The sequence below is a fragment of the Gorilla gorilla genome, chromosome X, assembly GCF_029281585.2.
Source record: "Gorilla gorilla gorilla isolate KB3781 chromosome X, NHGRI_mGorGor1-v2.1_pri, whole genome shotgun sequence".
Lineage (NCBI taxonomy): Eukaryota > Metazoa > Chordata > Mammalia > Primates > Hominidae > Gorilla > Gorilla gorilla.
Genome location: NC_073247.2, coordinates 152,948,516 through 152,966,508, shown reverse-complemented (window position 1 = coordinate 152,966,508; position 17,993 = coordinate 152,948,516). Strand labels below are relative to the sequence as shown.

At 37.6% G+C, this 17,993-nt stretch overlaps 1 long non-coding RNA gene and 1 pseudogene across 2 annotated transcripts in view; one reads left to right on the top strand and one right to left on the bottom strand.

Moving 5' to 3' along the window:
* The window catches only part of LOC129529681 (uncharacterized), a 417,056-nt gene that overhangs the window by 341,179 nt on the left and 57,884 nt on the right, over window positions 1-17,993 (bottom strand). The window lies entirely within an intron of this gene.
* Window positions 9,462-10,345, top strand: LOC101135930 (RNA-binding motif protein, X-linked 2-like; annotated as a pseudogene).

The window sequence follows — 17,993 nt, the reverse complement described above, 5'->3', positions numbered from 1 at the left end:
GTGTTTGAGGTGGGGCTTGGTGGGAGGTGATTGGATCACAGGGGTGGACTTCCCCTTTCGCTGCTGTTCTTGTGATAGAGTTCTCATGAGATCTAGTTCTTGAAAAGTGTGCGGCAGCACCCCCAACCCTGCTCCTGCCATGTAAGATGTGCCTGCTTCCCTGTCGCCTTCCACCATGATTGTAAGTTTCCTGAGGCCTCCACAGTGATGTTTTCTGTGCAGCCTGTGGGACTGTGACACAATTAAACCTCTTTTCTTTATAAATTACCCAGTCTCAGATATTTCGTTATGGCAGTGCAAGAACAGACTAATACAAGTACCTACCATGTATTTCCTTCTTTCTTGAATCATTACTAGGTCAGCATATAAATATGCTGTGATATTTTTAATCTTAAAACTGACCACAGAATTCCTTGACATCTGAAATACTCTAGAAACCTCCTCATTTCTTGGTTCCCCTTCACAGGAAAATACATTAAAAGAGTTGTGTATAATCACTTTAATTCCTGACCTTCCATTATCTCATCAACATTTTATATCAGACTGTTATGCTCACCACTCAACTGAGACACTCTTAAGATCACTGTGACCTAAAACTTACAAAAACCAAGAGTCAATTTTTTATCCTCAATGACTTGACCTCTTAGCTGGTTGCTTACTCCTTGCATGTCCAAGGACATCTGGAATCATGATCGACCCCTTGGTCAGCCCTTGGAAATGTGACCCTTAGAATATAACTGATGTCAGTGATTAAGGGTTTCATTTGTGTCCACCTGGAGCTATGGACTGTTCCATATCAGTTTCTCAGGTTGCTTTGCACAAACACCAAGACTAATCATGTGCACCTGGTTCCATTGTTGGACTCTCATGTTTCTATTGCTATGGATGATATGCCTTTCTAATCAACTCTCAATAAAAGCCTTGGACCCAAAGATTCAAATGGGCTTCCCTGGTCCAATCTATCCCACAACAGCTCTTACAGTTGGCTTCTAGAAATAAAGGGGGCCCCAGATTGGGAAGGACTTGGAAAACTGTGTCTAGCCTCTCTGTACTATGCCCAATGCATATATGTTCCTGTTGCTTTTGCACTTTATCCTTTGCTGTAATAAATTTCAGTTATTAAAACAATCTGCTATTGAGTCAGGTGAGTCCTTGTAGCGAATCTGCAAATTTGAAGGTGGTCTTAAGGCCACTGAAACACTCTACCTTCAAAATATACCCAGGACTTAGCCACTTCATACCTTCTTTGCAGCTCCCACTCTGGTCCAAACAATCATAATCTCGCATCTGGGATAATGTAATTATGATTTTACCAGTACTACCCTATAGTCAATTTTCTAAATAGCTGACAAAGTGATAAAAATATAAATCTTAGTATTGTCTCTTTTATATCTGTGAAAAATGACATTGGAATGTGAACAGGGATTGTGCTGAATCTGTAGATCCCTTTGGACAGTATGAATATTTCAACAATATTAATTCTTTGGGGAAAGGAATATATCTTGGGCCCCCAAAATCACTAAGGAAAACTCAGGCTGGAAACTGCTTAGGGTCAACCTGCCTCCTATTCTACTCAAAGTCACCCCTCAGCTCACTGAGATAGATGCATAATTGATTGCCTCCCTTGGAGAGGCTAAACAGAAACTCAAAAGAATGTAACCATTTGTGTATCCCTTATATCTGTGACCTGGAAGCTCCCTCCCCGGCTTCGAGTCTTCCTGCCTTTGCTTCAAGTTGTCCCACCTTTCCAGACTGAACCAATGTACTTCTTAATATATTGATTGATGTCTCTTGTCTCCCTAAAATGTATAAAACCAACCGGTGCCCTGACCACTTTGGGCACATGTCCTCAGGACTTCCTGAGGCTGTGTCACAGGCTCGTCCTCAACCTTGGCAAAATAAACTTTCTAAATTAACTGAGACCTGTCTAAGATTTTCTGGATTCACACTTCCAAGCCATTTATTTGTGTCTTCTTCAATTTCTTTCATCAATGTTTTATAGTTTTCAGTGTACAGATTGTTCACCTCCTGGTTAAATTTATTCCTGTGCATTTTATTTTTTAGTGCTATTATAAATGAGATTGATTTCTTAATTTATTTTTCAAATAATTTGCTGTTAGTATATAGAAATGCGGCTGAATTTTGCATGTTGATTTTGTATCTTGCAACATTAGTAGATTTGTTTATGAGTTTTAAAAGTTTTTACATGGAGTCTTTAGGGTTTTCTTATATAAGGTCATTTCATCTGCAAACAGAGACAAACTAGAATGGCTACTATCAAAGAGACAAAAGATAACAAGTGTTAGTGAGAATGTGGAGAAGAGGGAACCCTTGAACACTATTGGTAGAAATGATTTGTATAGCCATTATGGAAAACAGTATGAAAATTTCTCAAAAAGCTAAAAATAAAACTACCATGTGATCCAGCAATTCTAATTCTAGGTATATGTCCAAAGAAATTGAAATAAGTAAGTCAAAAAGATATCTGGACACTCATGTACATTGCATCACTATTAAAAATAGCCAAGATATAGAATCAACCTAGATGTCCTTCCATGATGAATGGATAAAGAAAATGTGGCATATATATATATTTCATACCTTACATTTATACAATACATTTATTTTATATATATATATATATATATATATATATATATATATATATAAAAACCCAAAGAAGCAAAGAGGCAAAAAAGCAAAAGCAAAGAGCACAATGCTAGATATATATATGTGTATATATATATGTGTGTGTATATATATATGTGTATATATATATGTGTATATATATATGTGTATATATATATGTGTATATATATATGTGTATATATATATATATGTAATATAGATGCCCCACAGTAGCCACTGGAGAAACATAAGTGAATAATATTCCACTCCATATATATTCCACTCCATTTAGCCCTAAAAAATAAGTAAACCTTATCATTAGAGTCAACATGAATGAACCTGGAGGACATTATGCTAAGTGAAATAAGCAAGGTACAGAAAGACAAATACTGCATCATCTCACTTATATGTGGATTCTATTAAAAAGGTGAACTCAAAGAAGCAAAGAGGACAATGCTGGTTACCAGGGGCAGGGATATGGGGGGAAATAGGGAAATATTAGTCAAAAGGTACAGAGTTTCAGTTATGCAGAATGAGTCAGTTCTGGAAATCTAATGTAGATCATGGTGACTATAATCAATAATACTATATTGTATACTTAAAATTAGCTAAGAAAATACATCTTAAATCTTCTCACCACAAAAAAAGGTAACTATGTGAGGTGATGGACATGCTAATTAACTTGACTATGGTAATCATTTCACAATATATACATTTATAAAAACATGTTTCATACTTTACATTTATACAATTTTTATTTGTCAATTATATCTCAATAAAGCTGGAAGAAATAAATATTGGGTTTTCAAAAAGAAAGTAAATCTTATTTTAACACTACTCTATTCGACACCTTCTAGTGACTGTCCACTGTATACAGAATAAAAATTACGCTCTTTAGCCTAGCCTACAAGGTCAAAAATTATCTGGTCTCCTGCCACTTCTCTGAACTCATCTCTTATCAATCACTTCCACTCTTGATCACTCTGCTCTTCTCTGTTCTTAGAACATCTCAAGTTTATTCTTCTGGAAGAGCTGTTCTTTCTGTCTGGAAAGCTCTTCATATTGATCTTTCCATGGCTGGCTCCCTCTAGTCATTCGGGTTTTGTTTTATATGTCACTTCTACAGAGTGGCCTTCCAAATCACCCTAGCTTTTAAAGCCTTTTCCTCCCAATTACTTTTATCATACAGCCCTCTGCATTTTATTCATGACACTTACCAATATCTAAAATTATTTTGTATTTTGTTTATTTCTAGAACACAATCTTCTTGAGGGCAAAGACTTTGTCTTTTTTGTTTGCTGATGTTTCTCCAATGCCTAGAGCAGTGCCTGGCTCATAATAGTAGGCATTTCAGTAAATGTGTGGCTTGAATGAAGAAATCGAAAACAAGTTGCAGCTTTTGAAGAAGTCCCTGTGGGGAGGTTTTTGTTTTTCTGAAATAGGCTGAAAAAACCTTTAAGTAGATGCTGTTAGTAGAAGGTCTAGGCTAGGGAATTCCCAATACTGTGTAAACTTTATCATCTCTATTATTCACTGTTGTGTGTCCTATGTTCTTGAAATAGTGCCTGGCTTATCGTAGGTGCTCAGTAAAGATTTGTTGAATAAATGAATGGTGCCTGACACAAAGTGTGAACTGAAAATATTTGGAGAAAAAAATTAGAAATTAAGACATGCGACAGATACCTGGGTGACTGGTTTATGTCTTTCCCCTTCCCATGTTCAAATTACTCCCCTCAATCAAGAATATTAGTTTATTTATTCAAATATATTTATTGAAGACTTAATTTGTACAACTGACATTGTAATATGACCAATTATCCAAATTAACTTACTGAAAGCATTACTAAACAGAACTTCTTTAATAGTTGAGTTGATCTTATATCTTTGTCAGCTGGGCAGTAAGAAAGTTGGTGGAAGATCAGGATCATACTATACCATGCAGTGTATGCAGTAACAATGTTACAGACTGAACAATATTTTTGTCTACCCTTAATGCTCATGTCAACTGTTGGGATTTTAAGAAAATGTTTCTATGAAGTTCCATGTATTTCCAGAAATTTCACAAAAGGATTAACTGTGTTGGTCAAAGTGGTTTTCTCATGTGCAAGTCTCATAGCATTATTTGGATGCCTGCTTTTTGGATAAAAATTTAAATGTCAATTATCTTGGCTCAGAAAGACAACTGATTTCAATTGTTTTCGGACAATGAAGAGCTTTGCAATGTCGAGGACACTGAGGGGTGCTATAATGAGCCTCCATGCACGTATATCCATTTAACCTAATGAGGTAAATTCCTACAAGTGCAATAGCTGCATCAAAGTTTATGCGTTCTTAAAATGTTCATACTCATTGCCAAATTACTTTCCCAAATGGTTAGAGCAAATCTATATTCCTGCCAAATATCTGTGCAATATTGCTGTTGTCTCATTTCTCTTCTAGAAGTAGATATTCTCACACTTTCTTAACCTTCTAAATTTTGCATATAATTTTCAAAATATTATATCCTTTTGATAATTCAATTTTTATTTCCTTGACAGTTATTGAGGTTGCACATATTCTCATATGGTTATTATTATTTTAATTATGTGAATAGTGTGTTTATATTCTTTGCCCATTTTAAATTTTATTAATCATATTTTGTATAATCAATTACTAATTACCGAGTTGAAGGATTTTGTTGTGTATTAGAGCTGTAAACGTTTTATCTCTGCCTTATATTTTAAAAATGTATTCTCCTGGGTTTTGTCATTTTAGTGTATTTGTAGAACCTTTGGATGTGTAGGAGATTTTAATATTTACATGATTAAATTGATCAAGTTTATATTTTATCCCTTCTTGATTTTTTATACGATGTGTATACTCAGACTGAATTTACAAAATATTGTCCTATATTTCCTCGTATGATATCCATTTCACCTCATTTCATTTTTTAAACTATGTGATTCCATTTATATTAAGTTCAGATAATCATTCAAAATATTTACAAATAAGAAACTAAATTTATTTTTTCCAAGTGTGTATTCAATGGACCCAATTACATTGAATAATCCTTCATTCCCTCACCTCTTTGATATATTCATTTTAATATAGTTCATCCCTCTGTATACTTGGAAGTATTTCTTGACTCTTTTTTCTATTCCACTAATTCATTTGTCTATTCTTTTGTCAACAGCATGCTCCTTCGATTACAGTGGCTTTATTCAAGATGGATTAAAGACTTAAACGTTAGACCTAAAACCATAAAAACCCTAGAAGAAAACCTAGGCATTACCCTTCAGGACATAGGCATGGGCAAGGACTTCATGTCTAAAACACCAAAAGCAATGGCAACAAAAGCCAAAATTGACAAATGGGATCTAATTAAACTAAAGAGCTTCTGCACAGCAAAAGAAACTACCATCAGAGTGAAAAGGCAACCTACAAAATGGGAGAAAATTTTCGCAACCTACTCATCTGACAAAGGGCTAATAGCCAGAATCTACAATGAACTCAAACAAATTTACAAGAAAAAAACAAACAACCCCATCAAAAAGTGGGCGAAAGACATGAACAGACACTTCTCAAAAGAAGACATTTATGCAGCCAAAACACACATGAAAAAATGCTCACCATCACTGGCCATCAGAGAAATGCAAATCAAAACCACAATGAGATACCATCTCACGCCAGTTAGAATGGCAATCATTAAAAAGTCAGGAAACAACATTTGCTGGAGAGGATGTGGAGAGATAGGAACACTTTTACACTGTTGGTGGGACTGTAAACTAGTTCAACCATTGTGGAAGTCAGTGTGGTGATTCCTCAGGGATCTAGAACTAGAAATACCATTTGACCCAGCCATCCCATTACTGGGTATATACCCAAAGGACTATAAATCATGCTGCTATAAAGACACATGCACACGAATGTTTATTGCGGCACTATTCACAATAGCAAAGACTTGGAACCAACCCAAATGTCCAACAATGATAGACTGGATTAAGAAAATGTGGCACATATACACCATGGAATACTATGCAGCCATAAAAAATGATGAGTTCATGTTCTCTGTAGGGACATGGATCAAACTGGAAATCATCATTCTCAGTAAACTATCGCAAGAACAGAAAACCAAACACCACATATTCTCACTCATAGGTGGGAATTGAACAATGAGAACACATGGACACAGGAAGGGGAACATCACACTCTGGGGACTGTTGTGGGGTGGGGGGAGGGGGGAGGGATAGCATTGGGAGATATACCTAATGCTAGATGACGAGTTAGTGGGTGCAGCGCACCAGCATGGCACATGTATACATATGTAACTAACCTGCACATTGTGCACATGTACCCTAAAACTTAAAGTATAATAATAATTTTTTAAAATGTAAAAAAAATAAAATAAAATAAAATGTACTTTGCTATCTGATAGGTCAATTCCCTTCATAGTATTCTTCTTAAAAAATATCTGGGTGCTTCTTGTACATTTCTTCTGTCATCTAACTTTAAATTTATTTGTTATATTGCAAAAAAATCCACTTGGATTTTGATTGAAACATTAATACATTAACTAATTCTATAGCTGAGAATTAGCATTGTCAACTATCAGTAAATAAATAAATCGTAGCTTTTTAACCTTAGATTGCTATTCAAGTAGTAAACCATTTTGATTGCAATTCAAAATATGCAATTCATTATGTCTAATTCTGTGATTTGCTGCTCATGTGCTTTTTCTATGGCCTTCAACATTTCATTAAAGATCAGCATTCACATGGATGTCTTGTGCTTCAGTGTCAACTGTTCTGGAGGGCACCTTACGCCTAGAGGTGACCCCCAGAGCCCTCAAATATGATTTTCATAAAAACCAACATAGTCTCATTTTATCTCATGTCATATTAAACATATTATATATTTGAAAATTCAATCCAAACAACAGAAAATTACTTTATATTTTGGAATACATTACATCTTTATAGTATTTTCTTCCTTCCAAGGACAATGCTATGTCTGTTCATTTATTCAGGTATGGCTTCAATATGTTCTTTTATAATTTTTCATTATAAAGTGTATTTCTTGGCCGGGCGTGGTGGCTCATGCCTGTAATCCCAGCACTTTGGGAGGCCGAGGCAGGCGGATCACTTGAGGTCAGGAGTTTGAGATCAGCCTGGCCAACATGGTGAAACCCTGTCTCTACTAAAAATACAAAAATTAGCTGAGCATGGTGGCACACGCCTGTAGTCCCAGCTACTCGGGAGGCTGAGGCAGGAGAATCACTTGAACCCGGGAGGCAGAGGTTGCAGTAAGCCAAGATTGTGCCACTACACTCCAGCCTGGGTGACAGAGCGAGACTCAAACAAACAAACAAACAAACACAAACTGTATTTCTTGTTATTTTATCATTTTTGTGGAAATTGGAAGTGTGATTTCTTTTTCCTTCCATTTCAAATTCTAATTGTATATTGTAAATATAAAACAAAACTAATCTTTTTTCTAGCTAACTTACTAAATTTTCTCACCCTGATAGCTAATTTACTGGGTTACTTTGTGTTTTTCTAGGTATAAAATAATAATATTCTCAAATAATATTAATTTTGTCCCACATTCAAAAATGTATACTGCCTGCCTCGGCCTCCCAAAGTGCTGGGATTACAGGAGTTTGAGACCAGCCTGGCCAACATGGTGAAACCCCGTCTCTACTAAAAAATACCAATATTAGCCGGGTGTGGTGGCAGGTGCCTGTAATCCCAGCTACTCGGGAGGCTGAGGCAGGAGAATGGCTTGAACCTGGGAGGTGGAGGTTCCAGTGAGCTGAGATTGTGCCACTGCACTCCAGCCTGGGCAACACAGCGATACTCCCTTTCAAAAAAAAATAATAATGTATACCACATATTTAATTTTCCTATTTCATTGCATTAGCTATTGCAAGTAATAATTACAGAGAGAGAAAAATGTTTCATATACTAATGCTTAACAGTTATACAGAAAACCTGAACACTATGCAGTCATTAACAATGAAATTTTGAAGAATATTTAATGACATGGGAAATGTTCCTCATGTATTAAGTGAAAAAAGAGATGTGTTTTTGGAATATGATATCGATTTTAAAACACACACACACACACACAGCCATATACATCATTCTCAGTGGAAGAAAAGGCTGGGTGAATACACGTCAGTACACAAGCTATTATCACTGGATGATAGAATGTTCCCTTTTTTAATATTTTGAGGTATTTTTCAAATTTCCATGATAAGCACATATAATTCTTATGATCAGAATAAATGCTTTTATTGCAATATATAGAGATTTGTAGGGGAAGTGCTGCCAGACAGTGAGAGGGATCTCCTTAGTTAGTCTATAGTGTCTACCCATTAAGTTCCAAAATATTAACTGCAAAGAGTTTTTTCATATAATGGCAGTTGCTCAACCTCCTGTCTTTATATTTCTATGACTCTAGTTGCTATCTTCGCAGATTTGTGGAATGCTGGCACTGCAACTCTCTTTAGTGCAAACTGGCTCTGGTAACGCTGTCTGCAAAATACATTTGCTGGAAAATATATTTGCAATATGGCTACCCTGTTGGATATAAGTAGGAGAAAGGAACAATTTCTGCTGAGTTCTGTCCAAAAGACTCTCTCCCCTGTTACTTAGAGTCCCTATGCCCCCTCACCCCATAGATACTTTTCTGTTTTCCCAACCATCAGTTACCTCCTTAACTGACACAGTTACAGTTAAAACTTGTCCCCTTGCAGGTTTGCTGGTGCTTTACTCTATTTCATAAAGGTTATAAAAGTGATTGTTCTGATACCTGAATGCTGAGTGCGAGCCCGCAGAGATGAACCCTTTAAGATGAAGCTGATCAACTAGCTGAATGAGCGAGAGGTCCAGCTTGGGGTGGCCGATGAGATGTCCTGGCCTTCCAAGTACAAGGACAGTGCCTGGATCTTCCTGGGAGGGCTTCCTTATGAACTGACTGAAGGGGACATCATCTGTGTGTTCTCACAATATGGGAGATTGTTAACATCAATCTCATGCAGGACAAGAAGACTGGGAAATCCAAAGGGTTCTGTTTCCTCTGCTATGAAGGCCAGAGGAGCACAATTCTGGCCATTGACAATTTTAATGGGATCAAGATCAAAGGAAGAACTATCCGAGTGGATCATGTGTCTAACTATTGGACTCCTAAGGACTCAGAAGAAATGGATAATGTGACCAAAGAGCTCCAGGAGAAGGGCTGTGGGGCTTGTACTCCCTCACCAAGTTTGTCTGAGCTCTGAAAATGAAAAACCAACAAAAAAGCACAAAAATGACAAAAAGGAAAAAAAAAAAGAAAGAAAAAGAGAAAATTGGCTGGGAGGTACAGGCAGAGCAACCATCCTCTTCCATCACCCAGAAGCAAGACAGTGAAAGAAAAGGATGACCCTGGCCCTGAGAAGCACAGCAGCAAGAACTCAGAGAGAGCTCAGAAGTCAGAGCCCAGGGAGGGGACAAAGCTCCCTAAGGCCAGGACTGCCTACTCTGATGGAGCAGAGGACCTAGAGAGGGACCTGAAGAAAGAGAAACCCAAGCATGAGCACAAGTCCTCAAGCAGGAGGGAGGCAAGAGAAGAACAGACCAGGAATAGGGACAGAGGGCGGAGCTCAGACACACCTTCTAGCCAGTACAATGGGCGTTCTGAAGGGCGTAGTCATAGAAGTAAAAGTAGGAGCCGAATTTCTTTAAGTTCTTTGTAGATTCTGGATATTAGCCTTTTGTCAGATGGATAGACTGCAAAAATTTTCTCCCATTCTGTAGGGTGCCTGTTCACTCTGATGATAGTTTCCTTTGCTGTGCAGAAGCTCTTTAGTTTAATTAGATCTGATTTGTCAATTTTGGCTTTTGTTGCCATTGCTTTTGCTGTTTTAGTCAAGAAGTCTTTGCCCATGCCTATATCCTGAATGGTATTGCCTAGGTTTTCTTCTAGGGTTTTTATGATTTTAGGTCTTATGTTTAAGTCTTTTTTCCATCTTGAGTTAATTTTTGTATAAGGTGTAAGGAAGGGATCCAGTTTCAGTTTTCTGCATATGGCTAGCCAGTACTCCCAACACCATTTATTAAATACGGAATCTTTTCCCCATTGCTCTTTTTTGTCAGGTTTGTCAAAGATCAGATGGTTGTAGGTGTGTGGTGTTATTTCTGAGGCCTCTGTTCTGTTCCATTGGTCTACATATCTGTTTTGGTACCACTACCATGCTATTTTGGTTACGGTAGCCTTTTAGTATAGTTTGAAGTCAGGTAGCATGATGCCTCCAGCTTTGTTCTTTCTGCTTAGGATTGTCTTGGCTATACGGGCTCTTTTTTGGTTCCATGTGAAATTTAAAGTAGTTATTCTAATTCTGTAAAGAAAGTCAATGTTCGCTTGATGGGGATAGCACTGAATCTATAAATTACTTTGGGCAGTATGGCCATTTTCACGATATTGACCCTTCCTATCCATGAGCATGGAATATTTTTCCATTTGTTTGTACCCTCTCTTATTTCCTGGAGCAGTGGTTTGTAGTTCTCCTTGAAGAGGTCCTTCACATCCCTTGTAATTTGTATTCCTAGGTATTTTATTCTCTTTGTAGCAATTGCTAATGGGAATTCACTCATGATTTGGCTCTCTGTTTGACTATTATTGGTGTATAGGAATGCCTGTGATTTTTGCACACTGATTTTGTATCCTGAGACTTTGCTGAAGTTGCTTATCAGCTTAAGGAGATTTTGGGCTGAGACGATGGGGTTTTCTAAATATACAATCATGTCATCTGCAAACAGGGACACTTTGACTTCCTCTCTTCCTATCTGAATACCTTTATTTCTTTCCCTTGCCTGATTGCCCTGGCCAGAACTTCCAATACAATGTTGAATAGGAGTGGTGAGAGAGGGTATCCTTGTCTTGTGCTGGTTTTCAAAGGGAATGCTTCCAGTTTTTGCCCACTCAGTAAGCAAATTTACAAGAAAAAAACAACTCCATCAAAACGTGGGGGGAAGGATATGAACAGACACTTCTAAAAAGAAGACATTTATGCAGTCAACAAACATATGAAAAAAAGCTCATCATCACTGGTCATTAGACAAATGCAAATCAAAGCCACAATGAGATATCATCTCATGCCAATTTGAATGGTGACCATTAAAAAGTCAGGAAACAACAGATGCTGGAGAGGATGTGGAGAAATAGGAATGCTTTTACACTGTTGGTGGGAGTGTAAATTAGTTCAACCATTGTGGAAGACAGTGTGGCAATTCCTCAAGGATCTAGAAGCAGAAATACCATTTGACTGAGCAATCCCATTACTGGGTATATACCCAAAGGACTATAAATCATTCTACTATAAAAACACATGGACACGTATGTTTATTGTAGCACTGTTCACAATAGCAAAGATGTGGAACCAACCCAAATGGCCATCAATGATAGACTGGATAAAGAAAATGTGGCACATATACACCATGGAATACTATGCAGTCATAAAAAAGATGAGTTCATGTCCTTTGCATGGACATGGATGAAGCTGGAAACCATCATTCTCAGCAAACTAACACAAGAACAGAAAACCAAACACCACATGTTCTCACTCATAAGTGGGAGTTGAACAATAAGAACACATGCACACAGGGAGGGGAACATCACACACTGGGGCCTGTCGGGGGGTGGGGGGCTAGGGGAGGGATAGCATTAGGAGAAATACCTAATGTAGATGACAGGTTGATGGGTGCAGCAAACCACCATGGCACATGTATACCTATGTAACAAACCCGCACGTTCTGCACATGTACCTCAGAACTTAAAGCATAATAATTTTTTTTTTTAAAGACGTAGGAGCCGAGATAAATCCCATAGGCATAAAAGGGCACGGCACTCCCCAGAGCAGGAGTCTTCGAATCCCAGTTGACAGTAGGCATCACTGAAGACTGTTCAGCTGCTCAGCAGATTTGGAAATAATTATTTTTTTTAATGCAGTCAAATTTAGTTGGGTTGTTACTATTTTTGTATGTAAAACTTCTGGGGCTGTGCTTTTAATCCCTCGAGTATTAGAGTCATTGGGAGGGCTGCAGTTTCAACAGCTAGATATCCTAGATATTTTTCACACCATCCATTGTCCCTGTACCAGAATATGTGTCCTAAATTTTGGTTCATAAATATGGCTCTTGAGCCCATAGACCCCAGTTGAAGATGGAATTTTCAGGAAAGGGAAAATACCAGATAATTCTGTAACTCTAGTCTTTGTTTTCGATGTTTAGAGCCCAGCATCATGGGACCTTTCCAGTTACTAGGTTTGGACAGCTTGATGTGAATGAATGGAGTAGGATTTTTAAGATCAACCAGCCCCATGCCCAAACCCTACTGTTTAAAAAAATTGTTAATGTCTTTTCTTTTTCATTACAACTTTTTTGTTTGGGAAAAAAAAAATTGTAACTTTTGTACTCCAGTGGAATTAAAGAACTTTCAGTGTCATCTTTAATACCCTTTGTCTATTCTTCCTACACAGATTTTATTTAAGGAAGATGTTCACCTGAATTTACTTTTAGTTATGAGTCAGCCAATCTAAGCCACAGAAACATCTTAAATATTGAGAATGGAGGTCCCTAATGCTTTGTTGTCTGTAACTTTTGTTTTCTTTTTCTCCTGGTGGAAATAGAGTAGGGGGTGATGGAGGTTAAGGAAATTACAGTCAAGGCTGTCAAAGGCCCATTAGGTGAAATCTAAGACAAGTCTGACACTATACTTTCCTTCAAACACTTAGGCTGTGGATATACCCCTTACGCCATTTGATTTTATGTTAAAACATCTGAATTGCTTTATTGGTTAAAGAAGATTTTCATGGAATTGTTAATTATTTATTTTAATGGACTGCTGTATACCGAGTGTGTGCCCTTAGTTTGAGGAAATCAGGAAATCCATCATCTTGATACAATTTGGATTTGTAAAATATTTTCTTCCTTTCTTTTATTTCCAAACAGAAATGCCACAATTTAAGAGCAAACTGTTGCTTTGTCAAAGCCCATATTCTGTTACTCATTGCTATTTATACAGACTCTAATAAAACATAATGCTACCAATCAAAGGTGATAGATACAAAGCATTGTTTTGTCTTCTGGCATTATGGATTATGCTAATGGCCATCTGCCCATAATTGATATTTTGTTCTTCAGTCATAGAAAAAGAAACATAATCAACTATAAAAGACTATTTTGTTGTGAATAAATGCTTACGCAATTGTCTTTTATTCTCCATTATGTTTTTTCATAATTTCCTAGTTAATTATTTAGTAGTATACTACTTTTATAGCAATAGAACTGTCATTGCATTCCAAAAAGGGATTTGAAATATATTGTATACACACAGTGATGTCATCCCTAATATCCTCATGCAGCTGGGAAAAACAAATCAACTCAATGACATTTAACACATATTTGGGCTGATTTTTTGTTTGTTTTTCTACATGCTGGAGGGTAACTCATACTTTAGTTTTCTGTATAGTAAGAATTATATATATAAAAAAATCAATCCAGAAAAATATAGACTTAATGGTTATGGTGGATAACCAATTAAGCCAAGTCTCCTTGGATTTTGTATATACATTCCTAAATTAAAGGAAAACTCATTTTCTATAAAGAATTTGTCGGCAACTCCACTCTCCATTACAATAAAAGACTCCCTTTTGCAGGTGTGCCTGAAAGTCGTCGTGGACATACGAAGTCAAAACAAAACATTCATGGTGTGTGTGAAGAGAACTCCACTAAATACTACTAAATGCTAGAAGCAAACACAAAAGAAGTTAAAGATGTGGAACTTGCCCTGGAAGAATTTATGATTCAGCTGGGAGCTGTACTCTACAACTTAGGAACATTTATAAGCAAGACATCCAGGGTGAATTGATAGAGGTTGTAAGTGCTGAAAAGTAAGGATTCATGTGATAGAACTGCCAGCAAAAATTGCTCACTATTTTTAAAGGTCTAATGTCACTAAGAAGACAAATTAAATTTTTTCTGAGATCTCTGGAATCTGCATGCATAAAGTAAGTAGATGTCATTTGAAGATGGTAACAAAAAAGCCCTACATTGATAACTGAAATGTCATCACTGGGGATTTATGTCTTTGAATTAGGCACTTCCTTCCCCATGAATTAGGTATGATTAGTATCTCAGAGAGGCTAAGTAGTGAAATGCACCTATATCCATTTATACTGATGAGGTAAATTCCTATGTATAGAGTATACGTGAACATGATCTACCTCAGCATTCATGCTTGTCTGTATATAATTCAACGATGTATTATAGATGTTTTTCTTCTCAAAAAAAAGTTTTAAAGAACTAAATTTGAAGTAATTTTTATCCATCTTTTGCTTGTATTTATGACACTTTTCAACTTATTCTACTCTCAACAAATGTATTCAAGAGGAGTCTGTAAAGTTCCGAATGTCTATCAATATCCATGACACCATTCCCACGATTTTCTCTTTATAAATAGGAACCGCATGAGTCCAATATGCTGACCACAACTAACCAGGGATTAGGGCCAGCTATATAGAGAACAAGAACTAAAGCAATCTAATCATCGCTCTCTTGGGGAATTTTAATTTGGAGATATAGAAAAGAGCAGAAACAGAATGAGACAAAACAAGAAGTAGGAGAATGAGGCAGTAGAATCCAGGATTATTCAGAAGCTGTCACATGAGAGGAGACTACAAAGAAGTCAGTGGGCAATAATCAAAATGGAACAGAAGAAGCAGATAAACAGAAATGCTGAGTCAGGAATGTGGTAGAGTTGCTAGAATAGGGAGCAATTAACATATGTTGGTGAGGGGATAGGAGTAAAACTGGGTTTCTTCTTGGAGAATCTCTCCTGTCCTCCACTTGTCTGTGTATCTTTCCAATGAACACTTTTGAACTTGAACTCAGTCAACCTGAACACAACTCTGTTCCTCGCACACTGAAAGATCCCAATAACACAGTGTCTCATCTAAATTTGAGAACCTCCTGCTGAATTCCATTCCAAATTTCTTCTCCCTGCTTCTGTCTCTCCTATAAAAAAAAGTTCCCAAGTCACCGGGCGCAGTGGCTCACGCCTGTAATCCCAGCACTTTGGAAGGCCGAGGTGGGTGGATCACCTGAGGTCGGGAGGTCGAGAGCAGCCTGACCAACATGGAAAAACACGCTCTCTACTAAAAGTACAAAATTAGCCAGGTGTGGTGGCGCATATTTGTAATCCCAGCTACTCGAGAGGCTGAGACAGGAGAATCGCTTTAACCTAGAGGAGGAGGCTGTGGTGAGCCGAGATCGCGCCACTGCATTCCAGCCTGAGCAACAAAAGCAAAAACTTCATCTCAAAAAAAAAAAAAAAAAATTCCCAAGTCACGACTCCATTTCCTTTTGTTTGTAAGTACAAAGAAAGAATGGGTGCTTACTTAAGAAGGCCTTTGTCTATCAGAGGATACTAGCACTGGTTTGCAAAAGTTGTCTACTTACTGTCTTCTATTCTTCCCCTTCCATTTCTTCTTGATCTCATTCCAATTAGGCTTTTGACTCTACCATTCCACCACAACTACTTTTATGTATGCCAGGAATCATCTTCACACTGTTAAATCCAGTGTCAAATCCTCCATCCTCATCTTATTTAACATATAGCAGCATTCGAAATAGTTGCTGACTCCCTTTTTCCCAAAAACTTCCTTCATTTGGCTGCTGACATTATACTTCCAATTTTCCTTCCACCCCACTGGCCACTCCTTCTCAGTCTTCCTTCCTAGTTCAATCTCATCTGCCCAGACTCGTAATGTTGTCATGCCACAGGGCTTAGTCTTCGAACTCTTTTAAAAATCTACACTCACTTTCTAGGTGATGCCATGCAGCCTTAGGCCTTCACAATCTATTAGCTGATGATTTCCCAATTTTTGCACTCGTTCTAAGCTATCCTCTCTATTTCAAACTCATATATTTAATTGCCAAATCAAGATCTCCATTTGGCTAAGTATCGTAATACTATTAGGTACCCAACTGAATTCCCAATTTTTTCTTCTTCTCATAATTTTCTGTTCCTTTTAAGTTCTGAGTTAATGTTAATTCCATCCTTCTAGTTGCTCAACTCAAAATTTCTGGAGTCACCCTTGATTTCTCCCTCCTCTCAATCTTAAAACCATCCAGAAATGCTCTGAGTAATATCTTTAACATATATACAGAATCTGTCCACTTCTCACCCACTCCCATTGCTACAAACTCGATTCAAGACACGTATTCTCCTGTCTTGATTATTTTAAGAGTTTCCCTGTTTACAAACCTGGTCCCATAAATCTGTTCTTGACACATCAACCAGGGTGCTAAGAGTTTCCCTGTTTACAAACTTGGCCTCATAGGTCTGTTCTTAACACATCAACCCGGGTGATCTTGTTGAAACAGAAATCAGATCTTGGCATTCCTCTGCTAAAACATAATTTTTGGCTTGAGATCTCACTCAGAGTGATAGCATTTAAAACTTGCCACCTGGCAGGGCGCAGTGGCTCATGCCTGTAATCCCAGCACTTTGGGATGCCGAGGTGGGTGGAACACTTGAGGTCAGGGGTTTGAGACCAGCCTGGCCAACGTGGTGAAACACCGTCTCTACTGAAAATACAAAACAAACAAACAAACAAACAAAAACCAAATAGCTGGGCATGGTGGCGCGCATCTGTAGTCCCAGCTACTACGAAGGCTGAGGCAGGAGAATTGCTTGAACCCGGGAGGCAGAGGTTGCAGTGAACCAAGACCATGCCATTGCACTCCAGCCTGGGTGACAGAGTGAGACTCTGTCTCAAAAAAAAAATGCCACCTTTTCTTTCCATCTGACACTGCCCATTTAATTCTCCCTATTGCCCTCCCCTGCTTTTTTTTCCTCTGTAACACTTTGACTCTTCTAAAATACTATTTGTTTTACGTATATATATTGTTTATTGCCTGATTCTGCTCATGAGACTATACATTTTTTCTTTCTTCTGCATGACTCGAATATATAAAATAAGTATTTGCTAAGTGAATTAGTTAAGTCATTGACGTGCCCTAACACTAGAACAAGAAGGAGTCACCTGAATACAAATAAAAAGGCAAAAATATTAGGAATCTGTATTAGTCCATTTTCACACTGCTATAAATATACTATCTGAGACTAGGTAATTTATAAATAAAATAAATTTAATGACTCACAGATCCCCATGGCTGGGGAGGCCTCAGGAAACTTAGAATCATGGTAGAAGGCAAAGGGGAAGCAAGACTCGTCTTACATGGCGGCAGGAGAGAGAAAGAGAGAGCAAACGTGGAAGTGCCACACTTTAAAGCCACCAACTTCCATGAGAACTCACTCACTATCATGAGAACAGCATGGGG